This window comes from Macaca nemestrina, chromosome 19 (assembly GCF_043159975.1).
Source record: "Macaca nemestrina isolate mMacNem1 chromosome 19, mMacNem.hap1, whole genome shotgun sequence".
Lineage (NCBI taxonomy): Eukaryota > Metazoa > Chordata > Mammalia > Primates > Cercopithecidae > Macaca > Macaca nemestrina.
The window spans coordinates 43,372,936-43,394,803 of NC_092143.1; the positions used below are offsets into that span (position 1 = coordinate 43,372,936).

The 21,868-nt window shown below is 47.0% G+C and overlaps 1 protein-coding gene across 8 annotated transcripts in view; it reads left to right on the forward strand.

Moving 5' to 3' along the window:
• The first annotated feature begins 7,428 nt into the window (after positions 1–7,428).
• Positions 7,429–21,868, forward strand: part of LOC105489374 (zinc finger and BTB domain containing 7C) — a 383,672-nt gene continuing 369,232 nt past the window's right edge. For 3 of the 8 annotated variants that reach the window (XM_071085400.1, XM_071085398.1, XM_071085399.1), the window contains exon 1: positions 8,399–8,514. The gene's annotated coding sequence lies outside the window, so the exon portion shown is untranslated. Of the gene's footprint in view, positions 7,516–8,358; positions 8,515–8,979; positions 9,385–21,868 lie in introns of those variants that run through there. The other 5 variants (XM_011754128.3, XM_071085397.1, XM_071085396.1 and 2 more) reach the window with 4 other exon arrangements.

Consider the following 21,868-nt stretch of genomic DNA (forward strand, 5'->3'; position numbering starts at 1 on the left):
AATATTCATCACATCTACATCACAATTCAGAAAAACAGAGCAAGTTCCTTACCTCAAGCAATACTCTACATAAATTACAGATTAATTCCAGATTTAAATGTGGAAAAACAGATGAAATCATAAATACGTTGGAAGAAAATGTAGGTGAGTATTAATATACTTAGGGTCGAGGTCTAATATGACACCAGTCATAGAGTGGGTGACATCTCCACCAAGCTTCAAGAGACGAATAACTTAACCAAGGGAAGTTTAAAATGCTTGTGCATCGAAAGGAATCTTAATAGAAATGCATGGAATAGGGTTTGGGAAGCAGTTAATAAATTGTGATAAGCAGTTATCTCTAGGAAGAAGAGGAAAATTCTTGTGTTTTATGGGTGTGAAAGGGAATTTAATTCTTCTTCTTCTTCTTTTTTTTCTTGCAACAGGAGTCTTCACTCTGTCGCCCAGGCTGGAGTGCAGTGGGACGATCTTGGCTCACGGAAACCTCTGCCTCTCAGGTTCAAGTGATTCTCCTGCTGCAGCCTCAGGAAAAGATGGGATTACAGGCAGATGCCACTATGCCTGGCTAATTTTTGTGTTTTTAGTAGAGACAAGGTTTCACCATGCTGCCCAGGCTGGTCTCAAACTCCTGACCTCAGGTGATCTGCCCACCTCGGCTTCCCAAAGTGCTGGGATTACAGGTGTGAGCCACCACACCTGGCCAGAAGTTAATTCTCTTAACCTGAAATACTTATGTATTATTAGAAATTTATAGAGATGACACATTAGTTGTGTAATTTAGAATATTAGAGACATCAATAAGAACAAAACATAAAAGGTAATGGCAAAATGGTAAAAATAGTTGTAACATATGTGACAGTTATAGGGTTAATATCCTCACTATGTGAAGAGCTCTTACAAATAAGAAAAAAGAAGCACAACCCATTAGAAAATGGGCACAAGCCAGCAATTACAAAAAAAAAAAGAGAAATATTAATGGCCAGAAAGCTTATTAAAAATATCAGGCTCATTAATGATTTTAAAATGTGAATTAAGACAAGAAGTTTGTCAAAGACATCTGCCAACATTTGGCTGTCACCCATACCCTAAGTAGACTCTATGTCACTGGTCAGGCTGTCCTCTGGGGGTGGCAGTGGCTATTTCCTCTGATGACTTTTGAGACCACTGTTCCACAACACCTATGAGTCTTTCTCTTCAATGTCCTCTTTTGCCTTCAGCTGATGTGGTGCTGGCATGTTTTTCCAGGTCAGTCTTATACCATGCTGGACCAAGGATTGAGATTCCTTCTCACTCTACCCATGGTCTCCTGGCCCATCCTTCTCATTGAGTCTGTAGAAAGCAGGGTGTATTTGTTTCCTAGGGCTGCTACAACAAATCGCTACCTACTTGGTGTCTAAACAGAACAAAGCTTTGTTCTCTCACAATCTTGGAGGCCAAAAGTTCAAATTCAAGGTGTCAGCAGGACCAATTCCTTCTGGAAGCTCTGAGTGAGAATCTGTTTCATGCTTTTGTTCCAGCTTCTGTTGGTTGCCAGCAATCCTTGGTGATCCTTGGTGTATATATGTATCACTCCAATAGCTGCCTCTGTCTTCACATGGCATGTCCCCTGTGTGTCTCTGTGTTTCCACATTTTCTTCTCCTTATAAGAATACCACTGTTTGGATGTAGGCATACCACCCCCATCCTGCATAACCTTATCTTAACTTGATACATCTATAAAGACCAGATATTTCCAAATAAGTTCATACTCACAGGTTGCAGGTGGATATGAGTTTTGGGAAAACACTGTTCAACCCAGTACATAGGGGTCTTGGTCAAGATGAAAAGAGACCACATTCTGGAAATACAGTGATTATAACCTAAAGAGCTTAAGAGAAGACATAGGTAGAAGATATGTGGTTTTATATTATTCTACGTAATTCCAAATGATAAATTTAACATGAACAGAGGTTAAACTATTGGTAACCTCTTCCTGAATACTCTGGCTAAGACTTGCATTTGAAGTCCTCATCTGCAAAGCACAGTCACCTTTGAGAGTCATCAGAAGCCAGTATTCGTGGACTGCTGGATGTATGATGCAGCATCATGAGTAATTGGTAATTGGGAACTGCAGAGGCAAGGAAAACTATATTGTTTCAATACAAACAGGTTCTAAAGAGCCGTGACATTATGAATAATAAAAGTGTTACTACTTTTTCTCAAGGTAGGAGATAGGAAGTTACTGAAGAATAGTGCATTTGACAATACTAAACATGAAAAAAAAAAAAAAAGGAAAAATGGGTTCTAAACTGGAACAGAATGAGAAAGTGCCTGGACATTATAAAGAATCTTTACCGGTTGGGCATGATGGCTCACACCTGTAATCCCAGCACTTCGGGAGGCTGAGGCGGGTGGATCACCTGAGGTCAGGAGTTTGAGACCAGCCTGGGCAACATGATGAAACCCCGTCTCTACTAAAAATACAAGAATTAGCTAGGCATGGTGGCACATGCCTGTAATCCCAGCTATTTGGGGGGTAGAGGCAGGAGAATCGCTTGAACACAGGAGGTGGAGGTTGCAGTGAGTCAAGATCGCACCATTGCACTCCAGCCTGGGAGACAGAGTGAGACTCTGTCTAAAAAAAAAAAAAAAAATTTACTACAAACTGGTGGTGTTGACATAAGTACATATGTAAATACATATATTCTACTCATTATTCTTAATCTTCACTGTTAAATCATGATACTTCACATGAGTCATGAATTTCATGACACATTTTAAAATCAAATTTTTATATAGGCAGGTACTCTGCAACAAATATTTGCCTGGTTCCCTGTACATCCTGAATAAAAGCAGCCCTCTTCTCCTTCCACACAACCTCTGAGTGTGGCCAGGCCTCTCTGCTGAAAGTTTAATCACATCCTCACCCTTGCACAGCTCTGACCAGGTGCTTGGCTGACCACGGGCAACCTCACTGGGTCCCTAGCTCAGTGATTCTCATTCCTTATTCTCACAGGAGGAGGGGAGAGAGGCAATTAGACAATATAAATTCAGGGGAAGGAAGATGAAGGCAAGGAACTAACACAATTGCAGTTTGTAGAAGTTGAGGTAATTAGCAAATTGTTTATCTGATCCTCATAGTTTTAGACTGAATTTTCTCCATCTCTGAGAATTGTCTTTGGAAGGAGTGTGTTGAAGTGTACACGTGTAGACACTTGGTTCAACAATTACTTGCTGAATATTTGGAAGAATACATAGGCATACCTATAACTCAGACTGCTGGGGCAGTCTTGAAGGGGGCTGGACTTATCTGTAGACCCAACCTTCCCTGGCTGGTTTAGCTGTTCAGCTACACTGGGTATGCCAATGGTCACCATTAACATTGGTGTTGGTGACCAGCCAACTTCTCCAGAGTGTTTATTTAGGTGGCTAGATGACTGAGGCTTGGGAAATGCAAGTTTGAAGGAGGAAGGAGCGGGATCCCAGGGAAGTCCTTTCCTGAGATTTGGGGTTGGTTCTCCTGTAGAGAGTCATGTCAAAAGGTAGATGAATTGCCTTTGAGGCAAGAAGGTGTCCTGAAAGCTGGGGAGCTAGGTTAGAAGCAGGGGTGTACCATCAAGTAATCCTGTATGGAGAGTTGAACCCCTGGTTGCTCTTCTCTGGAATATGAGGGAAGTCATATCTCATGCACAGCTTCAAGCTGTCCAGTGTTACATTCTAATTCCCTTGAGTTACTCCAAACTTTTTGTGAAATCTGTTATCTAGTAGAGCCTTTGTAGGCCCTGGTGTGGCAAACAAAATAACAGGTGTATAGAAGAGGCATAGCCTGTCCCCACCAACTTCTTTATGGGGGCTGTTGGGAATGCAGCATTTTCTCAAGGGAGATGGTAACTGGAGTCTGGGGTGAGGAGCCAAAGGGTGAGGTGGGTTATGGCTGAACTAGGGACAACAGGATCATGCTGGACACTGAGGAGGAACTTCAGGAGGAACAGAAAGTAGAACTCCTATATCCTTGGTATTTTCTAGGGGAAGCTCGCCCCTGGAAGGGAATGGTGGTTGTATGGTTGGATTACACATATACATTTTAAAAATAAAAGTGATTAATGTTGGTTATAGCTGGTGAGTGATTACAAGTGAGTTTTGATTTTCCTATATTTTCTTTGGCCCTTTTAAAGAAAAAAGTACTCTGACACTTGTTAAAATGGTAGGGAAATGGTAGACTTTATTCAAGACTACTGCAATAGGAGTGTTGCAATCGGTCGGGGAGACTGGGCTCAACAAGGGGAAGTGGGGATTTATAGCCAAAGATCAGAGTAAGGGGGTCGATAGGTGGAAAATTACTAAGAGGAGATATTAAGGGTGGGTGCATTCTTGCTAGACTAAGCTAACAGGATTCTTGCTAAAGGCAGGCTAGGGTGATCGGAGATCAAGGGTAAGGGGAGTTCTCACTAAACTGACTTTGAAGGATTCTTTCTACAACTGTACTCGGCTGGCTGATGAGAGGGCCGAAGGGTGAGAGCCCAGTGGAAATAAAGGCTCAAAGGAGCCTGCCTCAAGTGTGGTCAAGGAGAAAGTCTTTGTCATCCCATATGGGCTATAAATGTATGACCACTAAAATGAGAAACAAAAATTAGTAAAATAAAAAATACTCTCCCAAGAGATATGATAACTGAAGGCAATATACCATCCTGAATTGAATCCTGACTAGAATTTACTTACTTTTCATTTTTGCTATTAGCGAGACAGTTGGTGAAATCTAAATATAGTTCAGACTAGATAATAGTGTTGTATTGATGGTAAGATCTGGATTTTGATTATTATGTAAGAATGTTCTCATTGTTAAAAAACATTCACTGAAGAATTTATCAGTGAAGGAACATCATATCTTCAGCCTATGCTCAAACAGTTTAGAAAAAAAGAATATGTATACACAAAGAAACGGCAGGGTAAAGCAAACATGGGCAAATGTTGGCATATGGAGATTCTGGGTGAAGGTATATGACAATTCTTTATATCATCTTTGTAACTTTTCTGTAAATCTGAAATTATTGCAAAATAAAAATTAAAAAACAAACTAAGGAAAAATAAAAAAAAATCATGCAAACTTAGGGACTGAGTTCAGTGCTACCTTTTCCCGGAAGGCACTTCACGCAGTCTGCCTTATGGTAAGGTAATACACACTATGATTTCCTTGAATTTCTCTTCCGCTGGGATTTGCTAAAGGCCTCTTCCCTATTTCTCCTCTAGAGGCAGCATCACAGGGGGGGATGCTTGTGAACTTCTGAACTCACAAACCTGGATCCAAATGCTGCTCCTGTCACTACCCAGCGGTGGGAACATGGTCATCATCACCACTATTGATATCAGATTTTTCATCTGTACAATGGTTACAACAAAATATATTGCATACAATTGTCATGAGAAACATATAGCAATGCATACCATAAGTTCTGAACTAGAAAGAGCTCTGTAAATGTTAATTCCCCTTTTTTCTTGAATCAGTCTTTCAACATCCTCAGGAAATAGGTAAAACTTTGATCCCAATTCTCAGATAATTTCTTTAGAGTTTATCACCATAACTAATATTGACAATTTACAATGTACTGTACAGTGCTTCATACACAGTAACCCCTTAGTGAATATTCATGGGGCAACACTTGCCCTCACCTTTTCTCACCTGACCATTCCAGCATCTCTGTGGCGTAGAAAGGGGCCTACTATTATCTTCTTTTTTACAGGTTTGGAAATGGAGGCTCTAGAGAGTTGAATGACATGCTTTTTTTTTCTAGGATACGTGGCTGATAACTGGTAAAGTTTGGCAGTAAATTCTATTAAGTATTGCAAAGCAGTTTACCATTGCACTTACATCCAAACTAGTACATTGCAAATAAATCTTACATCACTCACTGGATCTCCATGCTTAATCTATTCCGTGAGCTAAAGCTATGGAACATCTACTTTGAGCCAGAGAAGGAGGAGAAACTGAATTAGAGCCACATTTATATTAGAGTCTATTTACTGTTTACTAGACTCTTTACTCTTAGAGTCTAATTTACTGCCCACAGCTCTCTTTTCTCAAGCTAAATGCCCTTTTTATGGCTGTAGCTGCCCTCACGCCCAGAACTACATTTCTGTCTCCTGTGGGTGTCTGGGCATTTGCAGGGCTGGGATCCTCTAGGTGCTCTCTAAATGCATCCGCATGCTTGGCATGAGGCGCAGCCACACTTATGACTTAGAAGCTGGACCATATCAGCTGGGTCAGCAGCATTCCAAGTAACTGAAGACCCTTTAATGAAAGGAAGCAAGACAGACAACTTAATTTAACAGAAAAAACAGACAAACCTAATTTGGGAGGGCAGTGGCTGCCAGAGCTGCTGAAAGCGAGATATATTATTTTGCCATTCTGGAAGCTTTAGCAATTTAGAAATCTAACATCCCGAGCCTGAACATACCTTAGTTTCCGCGATAGACTATCCTAGACTTACATATGCATTTGAATAGTTTGGATAAGATGGCTGTCCAAACTGTTCATTTAGTGACATTTACTTAGTAGGAAAAATCAGATCTCTTTGGCAAATTAAACGTGACATAATTGTACCCAAACCCTACGTTTCAGATCTCTCTATTCATATCTAGTCTTCCACTGTTGCATCCTATTCCAGAGCCCGTTTTCCCTTGTTTTCAACACTCCCAACGTACTATCTTGCAATGTGCGTTTATTACACGAATGAATGAAATGGTTTAAAAAAATCCCAATGAGTGATATTAGGAAGAGGCACCAAGGGTTCACAAATTTATTTTTGTGAATTCTGTAAAAAATGTCATCCAGTTTCTTCAGCATTAAAGGACATTACCCCACAGCAGCAGCCCCATTGCCTTTTTATTAATCAGTAGCCAGAATGGGGACTAGGCGGCCGGGATTCTCCATCTCGCCGCTCCTGGGCGCCAGGTGCGGCTCAGATAAGCGCAGCCGGGTAGGAGTTTAAGGACGGCAAACTTTCCCCCTTCTGAGGGAGGAGCCCGGGAGAAGACCCGCTGACGTGCGAGGGTGCAGCCTCCGATGTAGTACCAGGGAGGGCGAGGGTTCCCATGTCTGGAGCGCAGAGGGGTGGACTGCAAAAAGGTAGGAGGCAAAGCCAGCTCGAGTTTGCCCCGGTCCGTAGCTGGAGGGAACATCTGCCCAAGTGTCGCCTCGCCCGAGAACGCTCATGCCCTCTCCAGGGCCAAGACCCCTCCTTCTACTCTCGCACAGGCCCTTCGTGGCTTCCAGCACCGCTGAGCGCTCGGGGTACCGGCGACATTCTCCAGCCAGGACGGACTTCGAGGGGGCGGGGCTCGGCAGGACGGGGCGGGGACAAGCCCTCCCTGGGCCCGCCCCTTGGCAGTGTTGCTCGGTGATTGGACGCTTCGGAAGGCCGCCTTCCGGGCCGTCCCGGGGAGTGACTGGCAGTCAGCGGTTGCTCCCTGGCGAGCCAGGTGCGGAGTGCGAAGCCCAAGGCCCAGAGGGGTGGGGACTTCGGGCCGCAGCGCCGCCAGGTGGGATTGCCCGCTGAGATTCGGCGCCCCGGAGCGCGGCAAGCTTAAGTTTTCTGGTGCCGGCGAGGCGTCTTGCTGCGCTCGCTGTAGTGCCGAGAGCATTTGGGAAACTAACTTCTCGCCCCCACTCCCTGCTCCCGACTTTCGGGTAGAAAAGCAGTTGCCGAGTTGTTTTATTTCCTCCCCCATCGGACTCTGTAAAAATAGCCGTGCGCCGGGGCGGCAGAGCCCATCTCTGCCGCACCGCTGCCCCGGGTCGGGTGTGGACCTAAAAATACCCCGCGGTCCCGACCCTGCGCTGGGGGTGCGGGCGGGTCCGGCCGGGCCGCAGAGGGCGTCTGGAGACCAGAGAAACGGCGGCCGCCTGGCCCCCTCGCCTCGGCCGGGGCTGTCCCTTTAAATCCTGGAGGAGGGAGAGAGAAAAAAGGAAAGAAAGAGAAAAGACGCGGAGCCCCGAGCGGCTGGTGGCGGTGTCCGGCCCCCTCACTCCGCCTCCGCGCCGGGTCCTGACTCCCGCCCGCCTCCTCCGCCGGTCCCTGGCGCCCCCCGCCGCGCCGCCCACTCGCCACAGTTACTGTCAAAATAGAAATTAGCGGAGCCGGGCGGGGGCTGTGGCGCAGCAAGTGCATGTGCGGCGGGGCGGGGAGGGGGCGGACGCGAGCGACAGGAGACCGCAGACATCCGGGCCCTTTAGCCCTGTGCGCCCCCCGAGCCGGCGGCGCTGGCGCGGGGCGCGGGGCGCGGGGCTGACAGCCGCGGCGCGGGAGGCGGGGCGCGGGGAGGGCGGAGGCGCGGCGCGGGGAGGGAGGAGCTGCCCGCGCGCCCGCTGCTGCCGCTCCGCTCCATACCCGCCGGCGCAGCCCCGCCACGAGACTCTGACAGCGGCGCGGCCGGCAAGGCTCGGGCGCCCGGGGACCAGTGGACCCGGGCGGAGAAGGACGCCAGGACCGCGGCCCGGCGCCAAGTGCGGGAGGCGCGCGGGGCCGGCGGCGCGCGGAGGTGAGCGGCTTCGCGCGCCGGGCTCGGGCGCCGGCTGCCGGTTTCGCGGTCTCCCCAGCACCCCGGCAGCCGAGGCGGGTCGGGAGGTCGTGGGGCGCTGGGAGGGTGGCTCTGCTTGGGCCACGCCGGAAAGCTATCGCTGGGGTCGTTGCTAGGAGGCCGGCGGTCCGCGCGCCCCGGGGCGCAGGCGGGGGCAGGGGCGCCCTCCGCGCGGTGGGCAGGAGGCGGGGGGCTGCGGTGGCTATTCAGGGGCTCCGTGCGGCAGCCATGCAACAGAGGAGGCGGGAGAAGGGAGGGAGGGAAGGAGGGAGGGGAGAGCCAGCCGAGAGCGAGCCAGCGAGCGGGCGCCGCGCCTCCTGGCTGGCACCGCGGCCCGGAGCGAAGTGGCGCGCGGGGCTGGAAAGGAACTTATGCGGGCGCGTGCGGCCCAGGACTCGGCGACGCCTCCGGGCCCGAGCGGGGCGGGCCCGTCGGCAGCCACAGGTGGTTTGTGCCAAAAGTTTTACCGCACTTCTGCCTGGAAGGCGCGGGAGCGTTTTGGTGAGTGACGTTTTCCTGGGACTTTGGCAGTCGCACTTTGCGCTGTCTTTTCTTGAAAATTGGAAAATGAGCTGGAAAAGCTGGGATACCGCACCTCGCGATGAGATCTGAGCACCGAGTACGGTCCTTGTCCGAAGTCTCGCTCATGTGGGACTGAAAGATCCTTGCTGCTGTCAAATTGGGAAGCTGGGGAAAATGGGCGCACGCACACAGTTCCTCCAAGCCTCGGACAAGTGATGCTGAGCCCGACCCGGTACCTGTCGCGGCGCGGGGTAGTGCGAGGTCTGTTCCCAGCGACACGCACAGGAACTGCGTGCGTCTTCGCTCAAGGTGTGCACGTCTCTTGTTCCGTTGAAAGCGAATTGTCTCTGGCCACTGTGCTGCTTTGTTTTTCCGGTTGCTTGTCTAGTTTTACTAGGATGAAGGCCAGGAGGAGCCAAAGAAAAGCGAAGCGGCAGCTCCCGTTATCTTTGCAATCTGCAAAACTGTCGAGTCTGGTACCCAACCTTCTGCAGCACGGGCACAAGGCCGAGGGGAGCTGGGGGTGGGTGGGGTGCGCTGCCTGTATGGGAAGCCTCGCCGGACCATGCGCAAGGCTAGAGCCGGAGTTTCTGGTGCTTCTAGGACAGAAAGAGGAGTGGGAGTGGTTAGGGAAGACCCCGTAAAGGAGGAAGATATACTATGCCCAGTCCTGGGAGGGAGGCTCCAAGAAGTCCGGTGGCTTGGCCCTGTTCCTCGTAGGCGGGGTTGAGGAATCCAGGGCAGCGAGGTAGAAACACCTCGGTAGGTCGTCCTGGGCTGAAAGAAATCATTATTCCCAGAGCGGGGCCAATACCCGGGTGTTGACTAGGTACAAAACTGCGTGAGAGGTGGAAAACTCTCAGTCCTTCATTCTCCTTGGTCTGGGGTCTCCCGCTCCCTGCCCCCTGCCCCCACAAGTACATGAGCAAAAAGCATGCTCTTTGCTTTATAGAAGGTCACAGGATTTTGAAGTTGAAAGAGACCCTAGAGATATTAGGAGCACTCATTTTACAGATGCGCAAACTCAGGCCCAAGGAAGGAAAGTGACCTGCTACAGTGGCTAGAGGCCCAGCGAGACTAGAAATGACATCAGCCTTCCAGGCAAGGGTGGAGAGACTTCCCTGGGCAAGGCCTGGTAGGGCTTGAGATCAGAAATGCCACCCCCACACCCCAAGCCTATCATGGCCTCTTTATCTGGTAGTTTCTAAATCCATGCTTGACAGCAAATGTGGTATATTTCCTGTCCCCTGTCCTTGGCTTAAAAAAAGCAGGACTGTCACTGCAAAGTCCAGTCTGACACTATCCCAACTTTTCCTGCTCCCTCATTATCCCAAATTCCTCAAGCTCCTTTTGTAACATAATGCAGCTTGATTAGCCAAGAAGAATTTGCAGCTTTTTTTTCACTGAAGCACCCACTTTCCATAGGATGCCAGAACGCTGTTTTCCTAGTAATTAGATTTTACAGATATTTTTGAAAGGAGCCCAATTTTGGATCAATTACACTTGGACACAAATGCTGTGCTGTTGTGGATACCAAATGAGAAAGATGAGCAATTATCTGGGGGTGTTGGAATAAATGTTGTTGTGAGTATTTGACACAATCATTAAACATCAATGAGTGGGTTTTCAGTAAATGTTTTTTACTCTGTATTTTATTGAGCAAACAAAGTGTCTAAATTAAAAAGAACTACGAGTTGGCCACTTTGATTTTAGCCACTTATTTTGTACCAGTGTATATGAGTGGGAAGGAATTGAATGATAAACAGAGTGATTGTTATGTGAACGTTTTCCTCCCAAACCATGATACTCTAGGGCGATGCTAGATTTCAGTCTATAATGTCATATACACTCCAGTAGAATTTTATTAAAATAAGCTGGACGCAATATGTGTCAATCTGTATTAGTCAGAAGTGACTTGCAAGAGAGAATATTTTGTAAGTTTGATTGCTTTCAAGGACACAGAGTATCAAGAATTCAAGGCTAGTGCAGAGTTGCTGGGTATAATTCTTCTGCTCTCATGAACAGATAAAAATCAGTGTCCCCTACTCCACATCTCCTGTGTTTAGCGGTCCTACAGAAGAAATCAAGATCTGATATGCTGATGATAATACGGTGTTACGATGCCTTTCAATTTTATTGCATGCTAATCTCATCAGCATTCCCACGAGATAGATAGTTCAGCTATTTGTTCAAATTACAGAGGGAGAAACTGAGGCAGAGAGACAGGGAAAGTATTATTCCTATAACTTTTCCCACTGAATTAACATTCTCAGCACGCAGCTTGGGCTTCCTGGGCTGACCAGGTATAAGAGACCCCCTAGTAATATTACCAGCCCCTCACCCCTCTCCAGCAGGGTCGGTGTGAAGGGGGCATGAAGGAGTGGTGGGGTTGTAGTTACAGTTCACTGGGGGCTGTCACCAGGGCATTTTTGTTCCCTGCCCCCCCCCCCGAGGGTGGGCAGTTGTCCTCCCTCTCATAGCAGGCTGTGGGAACTTGGGCGCGGAAGGACCAGCTGGCTGAGGCTGGGGCGGGGGTGTGGGATCTGTGCCTGTGTAGGGCTGAAGGAGTCCAGGCTATTTATAACCCCTCCTCCCCTCCTGGGAAGAAGAGATTCAAGGGTCTGGAACCATCCACAGCATTGACTTCTCCCCGGGATGGCTGTGTCCCACTGGAAGAAAACCTGTCAGCTAACCACACGGAGGGTACTGGAGTGAACCCCGGCCTGTGTGCAGCGTCCTGCATGGCTTCTTGGAGTGCCAGCTGCCTTGGGGGAATTTAGGACACAGGGATTTTCCACACTTGATCTTATCCAAAAGGCTAAGAAACGATGGGTTACAAGGATTTTCTAGAGCCACTGTGTGTACTTTTTGTCAGATGCGACTCTCCCATTTGCACAAAGTGAGGTACACCCCAGAAATCTCACAGAACAGCTGTCAACAGCTCATTAATGTGAGGATAGTTGGCTTTTCGAAATAATGACAACAATGATTCTTATGCAGGAGATTTTGAAAGTGGCAAATTAGATGTGGTTCCCTCTGACTCCAAGCTGAGTCATTTCTGTGTGGGGCTGGTCAAGGAGGTTTCAGGCATGCATTCAGAGCTCTTTGCTTCCTCCCCTGACTCTGCCCCAAAGAGGTCCCCGATGGCCCCTCACCCACCCACTCCTCAAACCAACACCAAAGTCCTCCCTCCTTTGTCTGGAATAAATAGTACCTGCCATGCCATCAGTTACAACTTCATTCCTGAGGCCGAACAGATTTTTTCCCTGGTTGGTGGAGGGAGGAATGGGGGTGGGGTAGGGTGGAGGAAGCTGGCAAGGCACTGAGCTTGTCTTTCTGTTTAACCCTTTGGTGTGAATTGATTCGCCCATCAGAACTGTCTTAGGGGCTCACAGCAGGTTTTACCAGGGGGAGACTTCAGTAGGATGCTGTGGATAGAGAGGTCGGGGCTGGACAGCTGTGGCTGTGCGTGGCACCTGGCCAGCTTTTCACAGGCCTCACATGCCGGAGCTTTTGAGGGCACGGCTGGCATGTTGCTCATCTTCATGTCCTCAGCATCAGCAAGGGCTGGACATGGAAAACGTTTGCTGAATGAATGCTGTGGGCTGGGCATGGGTGGATGGGTGGACAGCAGTTGAATTTGCATCTTATTTGCTTTACTCCGTGGCACTGTGAAGGGGGGTGTTGGGAAGGCAAAGTCATAGAAGTAGATAAGAATAGATGGGGTTCCCATAGGCATTGTGAGAACCCTGGGTCCAAGCTGATTGGCCCCTCCATACCTCTAACCCCAATGGATATTGGGAGCATCCATTCATCAATTCAACAGGTAGTGATGAAGTCCTTCTCTGTAGGCTGTCATGGCACAATCCATTGTCACAGAGCAGGCAAAGTGAGTTTCCTTCAGTAAGGCAGACCAGGCCACTCCCTTGTGTAACCAACTGTGGGCATGCGGGATCTGGTCCCTGCCTGTGTCTCTGACTTCCCCTTCACTCCCTGTGCCCACCCTTCCGCCTCCTTTTTGTTTCTTAAACACATTGAGCTCATGTGTTTCTGGCTTGCCTGTTCTCTTTGTCTGGAATGTTCTTCCTTCAGATCTTCCCATAACTGGCTTCTCACTGACACATCACCTGGACTATATTCTTTTTTTTTTTTTTTTGAGACAGAGTCTCTCGCTCTTGTCACCCAGGCTGATGTGCAGCAGCGCGATCTCGGCTCACTGCAACCACTGCCTCCTGGGTTCAAGCAGTTCTCCTGCCTCAGCTTCCTGAGTAGCTGGAATTACAGGTGGCCCCCACCACGGCTGGTTAATTTTTGTACTTTTAGTAGAGATGGGGTTTTACCGTGTTGGTCAGTCTGGTCTCAAAATCCTGACCTCAGGTGATCTGCCCACCTCAGCCTCCCAAAGTGCTGGGATTACAGGCATCAGCCACTGCGCCTCGCCAATCTTTTTTTTTTTTTTTTCTCTTTTTTAAAGGCTTAACATTATTTTTTATTTGACAGTGCTTCCCATATAATTTAACATACCAAATAGTCCTGTTTATTATCTTTCTTTTGGATGCTTCAAGGGCCCTTTCTATTTTAATTTTTTTATTTCATAGGTTTTTGGGGAACAGGTATTTGGTTCATGAATAAGTTCTTTAGTGGTGCCTACTGAGATTTTGGTGCACCCATCACCTGAGCAGTGTACACTGTACCCAATGTGCAGTCTTTTATTGGATGTAATCTTGATTCTCCTTTTGTTTCTTGTCTGTCTTCCCCCACCAGAGTGTAAGTTCCCTGAGGACAGGGATCTTGTCTGTTTTGCAATCTATTGTCTCCTCCTGGGCTATAACTAGGCATATTCATTTACCAGCTATGTTCTCAGACAGCAGAACAGTGCCTAGCACACAGCAGTGTCTGAGTACATAGTTGGTAAATGAATATGTCAGTTAGTGCTGTTGGGGTATATGATGTTGAGTCAGCCCAAGGCCCTGCCTTCTGGATCTCTTCAGCCTAGAGGCAGAAATGAAGTTTGTTCGTATATACTCTCATGTAGGCAGGGAGGGAAGGTAACATTCAAGAGGTATAGCCCAGGAGGGCCATTGTCGAGAGATGTTAGCCCTGATTTGACAAGGGTGGTTGGCTTAGTTAGATGGAGTCTTCTTTCAGATGATCTGTTGGGAGTCTGGAAGCTCTGGCAGCTGACTCACCTCCGGGACTGGAGTTCCTCTAGCTTGACTGGCTACCACCTCTCTGTTTATTTACTTCTTTGGTGGGCAAGAGCTCCAAGCATAATGCCATCCTTGGAGAGTCAGGAATGTTGTGTTTTTCCACCCGCTTCATCATTGGCAGCCTCCTCAGAACAGCTGTGGACAGCTGTCTGCCAGCGTGGATGCAGGGAGGGTTTCTCTTCGGGGCCAGGGGCACACTCAGCCCTGCAGGAGCAGGGAATTCATTGGTGGTTCACACCCTACTGATTTCCAAACCCCACTGAACTTGTGCCTGTAAAAACAGATTCATGAGGAAATTAAAAAACTATTAGCATTCAGTTTACTGCTTATTTTCTGATTATGAAAGCAGTAAGACTCATAATAGAAAATTTGAAAAATATGGAAAAGAATAAAATCAAAACAAAAACCTTCTACAACACCCACATTTTGGTGTATTTCCTTCCAGTCTTTTTTTTTTCTGGAACCACCAACACACACACATATACACGTAAGCACACACATAAAGCATAATTGGGAAAAACACTGTTTTCCAAAACTGTTAAAATCCATGCCATCTTTTACCAAACAGAAAACTTCCTTTCTCTTGAGAGCCTGATACTCACATTGATACTCACACTGATACTTAGAAGAAAATGTCAAGTCTCTTCACTAAAGATTTTAGCAGGCTTTGCTTCTGTACTTTGCATAAGGAAAACAGTTGTCCTTCCCGCTTTCCAACACATTGTGGATGTGCTTAGAAACATGCCTCTCATGCTCACCTGTCTCCATCAGTGTGTTAAGGAGTGTGGGTATATGATGTTGCAAGTTACCCCTTACTGAGCATTTGATCACATTACTAAGTCATTGTGTTCCTTAGAAACGCACTTGTAATGGATGTGTAGTATTCCTTAAAGTAATGTACCATACCTTATTTAACCATGACAAGAAGAGAATCAATCCCCATTAACTAATCTTTTTTTTTTTTTTTTTTACCTAAAAATAAGAGAGCAGGAGGAACTCAAGAAATATGAACCTGCATCATTGGATTCGTGTGTTTAGGGCATCACTGTTTGGGGGATGTCTTCACTCCTGCGGGAGCCCTAGGACTTTGTTTCCTGCATTGCTCTGTTCCCAGGGCCTAGAGGAGTGTCTGGCACATAGTAGGACTCAGGAACTACTTTGCTCAATGAATAAAATATAGAATTCTTCCTGTGGGAGATGAGACCCTTGTTAAGTTCACAGAGGTCAAGACTTCTTTTGAAGTGTGTGTTCTGGGGCCTTGGGGGCTTGAAGGGTGGAAGCATCATTCATTGCATCCTGAGAACAAGAGCATGAATTGGCATGATGGGATGGTCGACTGTGAAAGGGTTCTCTGACTTAAGAATTTTGATGGGTTTTTGGAGGAGGTGAGGCTTAGATGAAATCTTGATTTAGGGGGGTAGGAGCACTTAACTCCTTGGAGACAGAAACAGGAGGGACCCAAGCGGGAGGGTGGCATGGGTGGAGCCTCACAGAGTCAAGACTGGGACCAGGTGGTGCACCCTAAGCCAGGGAATGGCAAGAGATGGGGACTCTTCAAACTGGAACCTCCTCAGGGCCCAGAACCTAGTCCCAGGGGAGGATGGGTCCTTGGGGGTTCTGAGGCCCTGACCTGCCTCCAGGAAGGTACCATCCCCATACTGCAGATGGGAAACTGAGGCTCTAGAAGTTAAGGAATGATGAGGAGCATAGGTTTTGGGATTGATGAGACCTAAGCCCCATAGCTTGGTGGCTTTCCTGCATCACTTTGGGCACATCACATAAGCTCTCTGAGCATCGATTTCCTCACCTATGCACTGGTGATAATACCAATTTGATAGGGTGGCTGGGAGAATGAGATAATACATACAGAGCACTTAAAATAGCTCTCAACAAAGAGTGAGGGGAGCCACTGTTACTTATGTTTTGTAAATTTCTATTCCTAACATGAAGGGAGAGATGAGAAAAGACAGGATCGATGCCAAAAAATGAAAAACAGTTAAGGCTTTGTTGTCTTGCTTCTCTCCCCAAGCGACTACCCTATCTCAGGGAATAAAATCCCAGCCTACAGGAATTCGGACTCTTGGGTGTCATGAGCTCACATGCAGGTAGAATTAGCACTACTTGAGGGGTGCTAGGATCCCTCCCTCCTTCCCTACCTCGAACGGAAGGAGAGATGCGCTTATTAAAATTATGCTGTGGCTTCAGGAGCTGAATCCAGATGTCACTGCTGGGGGCACACTCCTTACTCAATTAGCACCTGGGCATGGATTGGTCTTTGTAGTGGATAATGTCTGGCCACGCAAAGATGGAGCACGGGCCAGGTCAATTCTGCTGACTGGGAGCTGGCTGAGTAAGTAGCATATGACCTGGAGCAGCACAGCCTAATAGAAATATAGCAAGAGTTATCTATGTAACTTTAAGTTTCCTAGTAGCCACCTTTTTAAAAAGTAGAAAGAAGTAGGTAAAATTAACTTTAATCATGTATTTTATTTAACCCAATATATCCAAGATATTATCATTTCAGTATCTAAGCTAGTCATACTTCAAGTGCTTAGTAGCCCCACAGGGCTAGTGGCTGCCTACCAGACAATGCAGTGAGCCCAGGACACAGGTTGTGGGGGCCACCCTAGGGGAGGCTGTGGCTACAGGGGTACTCTGCATTGGAAGGGGGAGCAGCGGGGCCTCTAGACGGGGACACACTCTTTTATGGGCCTCAGTTTCCCCATTTGTAGCATGAGGCTATCTTTGAGAGCCATTTCAGCTCTGGTGTTCTTTAATTCCTGAAAGAAAGACATAGAAAGCAATTTTAGTCCCTTCCCAAGTTTGAGGAGGGTGGCGGTAGAACTTGGAAAGAGAGTGTGGGAAACAGAGAGGACTGCTGGCCCTGTGTTTGAAAGGATGTCCTTATGAAGTTCTGTCTGGACCATTTCTACGGTTAGGTCTCTCTGAGAATCCACAGTGTTCAGCCGTCGCCATGAGTTGCCTTTTTTAAAACAGTGCCTTTTGGAGATGGGGCAGGGACATTAATTGTTACTATTGAAAGGTGACATGTTTTGATTGTTTCAATTCTGAAGCTTCCTCTGGTTGGTGGGTCATCCCAGATGGCTTTGAATGGCAGCCATAAAAGAGGGGAGGGGCCCCACAGGAAATATTAGAACAAAAAAAGGACATTTTTCAGCTCTGTCATAAATGGGCACTTGGCCTGTCAAGAGAGGATGTGGGAAGAGGGAGGAAAAAGCAGCAGGTGTGTTTGGGGGAAAGGGTGTGTCCCCAAATGTATTTTAAGCTGCTGAAGTCAGCAGCACTGGTGTCATTGCACTCTGGTGAGTGGGGATTTGGGGTTTTAATCTCCGCACCAGCAACTTCTGGAGGGAAGAAAGCTTTCTCTCCTTTTATGGAGGGTCTCCTCTTTTTAAAATGAGATTGTCACTAAGTAACTGGCTTGTGTCTACCTTATGACCCCAACTCCCAGACAGGAAACAGGCTTGCCTGCTCTAAGAGCTGCTTCAGACGAGGCCGAGGGAGGCTGCCCTGCTCTCAGGTCCTTCCAGAAGGCAGCTGAGGAGCCGAGGGCCAGAACCTGCTGCCACCCGCCTCCCCGCCACCCCACCGGCCAGTCCTCCTGCAGCCACGGTGCCTCCTCAGTGTTTCTCCTGCAGTTAACAGATGACGCAACAGGCCGCCTTGAACTGTTTTTAAATGAGGATTTCTCTTTTATGTTTTCCTAAAGCAGCTTTTTTATTACTTTTCCACACATTGTTTGCTTTGATTTTTTAATTTAATTTTTCCGAATAGGTCAACACTTCCATGGTTTAAAATTCAAAAGGTACAAAAGGGGTTTTAAAGTGAAACATCTTTTTCTCACTGCTGTTAGTTTCCTTACCCTGAGGCAACCACTATTAATGGTTTCTTCAGTTTAAATACATTGTATGCAATACAAAACATATGTATGTATGTGTGCATCTATAGGCACGGTATGTTTTAAAAATTTCTTTTTTTTTTAAAATTTTGTTTAGATGACTTTAAGTACAAGATGCTTTCTGCATTTTCTTTTTTTTTTTTATTTTAAATTTCTGTACTGAAATGGAAACTTATCTCATGCATTGAATCTCACTTTGCACTTAACGTCTTGGAGATATCTGACTGTCCGGCAATTATACCTTGACTTATTTCACCAGCCCACCTACATTGATATTTCAGTTGTTTCCAGTCTTTTGCTGATACAATACCCAGTGATTTTTGTATGAAAGCGATCCTTGATTTTTCTGAATACAGGAAAATTTATAGCACTCTAAGAATAATTTCACCGACTTGTTGTTCACAAGACACTTCAAAGGATGAAATTGCTTAATTGTTTAAGGATTAAGGTAGAATAAATAATTTTTGGTTGAACTTCTTAGAAAATGAATCATGCACTCAACACTGATTCATGAAACCAGTGTTTCCTGAGCTCCCACTATGCGCTGGATGCTGGGCCAGGCAACGGTGGGGGTGAGGGAACAAAGAGAAGGGTGTGAGGGATGGTGCTAACATCATGGGGGTGGGGAAGCAGTGGGGTCTGAGATAAGCCAGTGACTTTGATGGGAGAAGAGAACAGACGCAGCTTCATGCTGGAAAAAGGAGGTTAAGGCAGCATCGGGCATAGCCTTGATGAAGGCAAATAGAAGCCACAGAGGTCGTGTTGGGCCCTTTGACTTGGGGTGAGGTGCAGGGTATCAGGGAGGGGGCCCTGGGCTAATCTTTTCTTTGGGAGCTTAGGCTTTCCTGACCCCAGCTTGTGGCACCGTGTCCTTGGTCTCCCTCAGCTACCTCAAGGTCACTGCCCATCTGCAAGGTTCTCCAAAGGGCAGCGTCTTCTGACCTTGAGGGCCTTTGAAATCCCTCTGGCTTCAGAGTCTGGTGAGCAAAGCTCTTTCTCTCAGGCCAATCGCTTCGCAGCAAACAGGCAGCAATGGCCAAGCAGCCCTGTGGACAGAGGGGGCTGTGGACACTGGGGAGAAATCATCCTTGCTGTGTGGAAGAAGGCACGCTTTGCCTACCTGACCTGCAGATCCCAGGACTTGTCCCTGTGTGTACACAGCTTGATGTTCCCCTTCTGAGTTGAGGGAGCTATGCTTCCAATGAATGCTGTCCCTAATTCCGGCAGCCTGCCCTTTTGGGGACTTGGGATGCTTTTGGAAACAGATCGTGGGGTGAGAGTGTAGACCTCCATCAGCAGGCTTGAAAGCAACAAGCTAAAGTCACTCAATAGTTGTGGATTGGCCCTCGAAACACCTGGTCATGCAGAAGCTTTGCTGCTTTTGTGTATGTGCAGGTAATGAAGCTGTGATCCCACAGGGAATATAAGGAGCATTAGGATTCTGATGGAGTCTTTAGTCCTGGGTGAGGTTCTGCAGGGGATCAGGAGAAGCCCAAGACATGGTCTTGCCTTCAAGGATGCAAAAATTTGTTTATGAAAATATATGCAAGATGTATAAGCTTATGCCGAAGAGCTAAATGACATAGTGTAGCTTGTAAGATTTTAAAGAAAAGGGACCTAGAGTCTGTGTGCTTAGAGTTGGCAAGTTGTGAGACTTGCGATGAACTTGGCGAAGGGAGCTGGTAGGAGGATGAGAACTGACATTGCTGAGCAGCCACAACAGGCACTTCTTATGTGTGACGTAGCCGCTCATTCTCACAGCAACTTTCAATGTAATGTTATTATTCCAAATGAGCAGATGATGAACTGAGGCTTGGAATGTTTAGGTTAACTTGCTTGAGGTGATACGGCTATCTGAAAGTGGAAGAGCTCTGATTCCAGAGCCCAAATTCTCTCCACTGCACCTAAATTGACCCTGAAGTCCCTAGAGGGTATTCAGGTGGGGAACCGCCTGTACAAAGGAATGGTAGTGGGACCAACATGATGGGGGCCAAGCTCAGTGAAGAAATCTGTAGGTGTGTGTAGGAAGCAGGAGGAAATACATTTGGTTAAGGGGGTTAGGCATGGGGAAGTAATTGCGGCAAATCTTAACTCCCAAGCTGGTTCCCCGCTCTGTGCAGTTCACATCTGGCTTTCTGCCTAGTTTAGCTCAGTATGCTTCGGGAAATGGCATAATTTCCATTTTAGCCTTGAACAATGAGAATTTAGGAAGAGATTATCCACTTGATACCAAGTACTAAAACCATTTATTTTAGTCCGGCACCAAACTGGAATTATTTTTATTCATTTACCAATACCTCTTAGGGCATTTTAGGAAATTGCTTTTGGAGCCACGTAAAGCACTGTTGTAAAAATGCAACTACCAGCACCAAGAAATATCGGATCACTAAATTCAGGTGATAAGACATCCCAGAGGTAGGCGTCCACCCATGCTTTATAATTCTGTAGATGGATACTTCTGTATTTCAACTTCTATGAGAGCCATGTGACTTGCTGACAACCACCACTGTGGCTCGTGGTTCAGCATAAGAATTCCTCTTGCATTATATCCACTCTCTGTGTGATGTGGGCCAAGTAATATGTATTGTTAGGGGTGATGAGTGGACAGGAACAGAGGGAAGGATTTGAAGGCTAACGGATCTTGTGTAATGATTAGGCTGTGAAATGTGGCAAGGAGATTCAGGGACCTCATTCAAAGGCTCATGTTTGCATATGCTTCCTTCAGTGGATTTATCATCCATCTTTGTAATCTCAAGGTTTCTCTGTCCTAGTACTAGCTTACAAATAAATACAAACCATTTAAACAAAAAAGCCCTCCTATTTTTCTGACTGTCTTTAGCCCTTGGGAACCTGTGCCTTGAGGAAGTATGAGTAGGTGGTAGACCCAGAGCTCACCTGATGAAATTTTGTTCATGTCAGGCTTCTTGTCTTGGCTCTTGCAGAGTATTTATTGAAAGCTCCCTGAAGGCAGAGAAAATGCTTCTGATTTCTCATGTAGCTCTGATGTTACATGTGCTTGTGCCCATTTTGCAAATCATCTCCTAATCTGGATAATTTCCAAGAACTCAGAAATCTTGCTCATAATCTGGGTAGTACAATGACAAAGCAGAGGGCAACATCCTAGTTATTGTCCTTGCCTGCCATTGGAAAGTAGGTGTGTCCTTGCCTCTGTCTATGCCTGGAATCCCTGGATGTTTTTCCTTTTTTTTTTTTTTTTTTTTTTTTTGAGACGGAGTCTCACTCTGCCGCCCAGGCTGGAGTGCAGTGGCGGGATCTCAGCTCACTGCAAGCTCCGCCTCCCGGGTTCAGGCCATTCTCCTGCCTCAGCCTCCCGAGTAGCTGGGACTACAGGCACCCACCATGTCGCCCGGCTAGTTTTTTGTATTTTTTAGTAGAGACGGGGTTTCACCGTGTTAGCCAGGATGGTCTTGATCTCCTGACCTTGTGATCCGCCCATCTCGGCCTCCCAAAGTGCTGGGATTACAGGCTTGAGCCACCGTGCCCGGCCATCCCTGGATGTTTTTCTAAACTGCTTTGGAAGTGGGGTAGGGATGGAGAGAAAGGTTGTAAAAGTGAATTATTTGATAAAATAATATTTCTGCTTACATTACAGAAAGCTAAATCATCCTGTATTCTAACCCCATTGCTTTGCTGGAATTTTTTG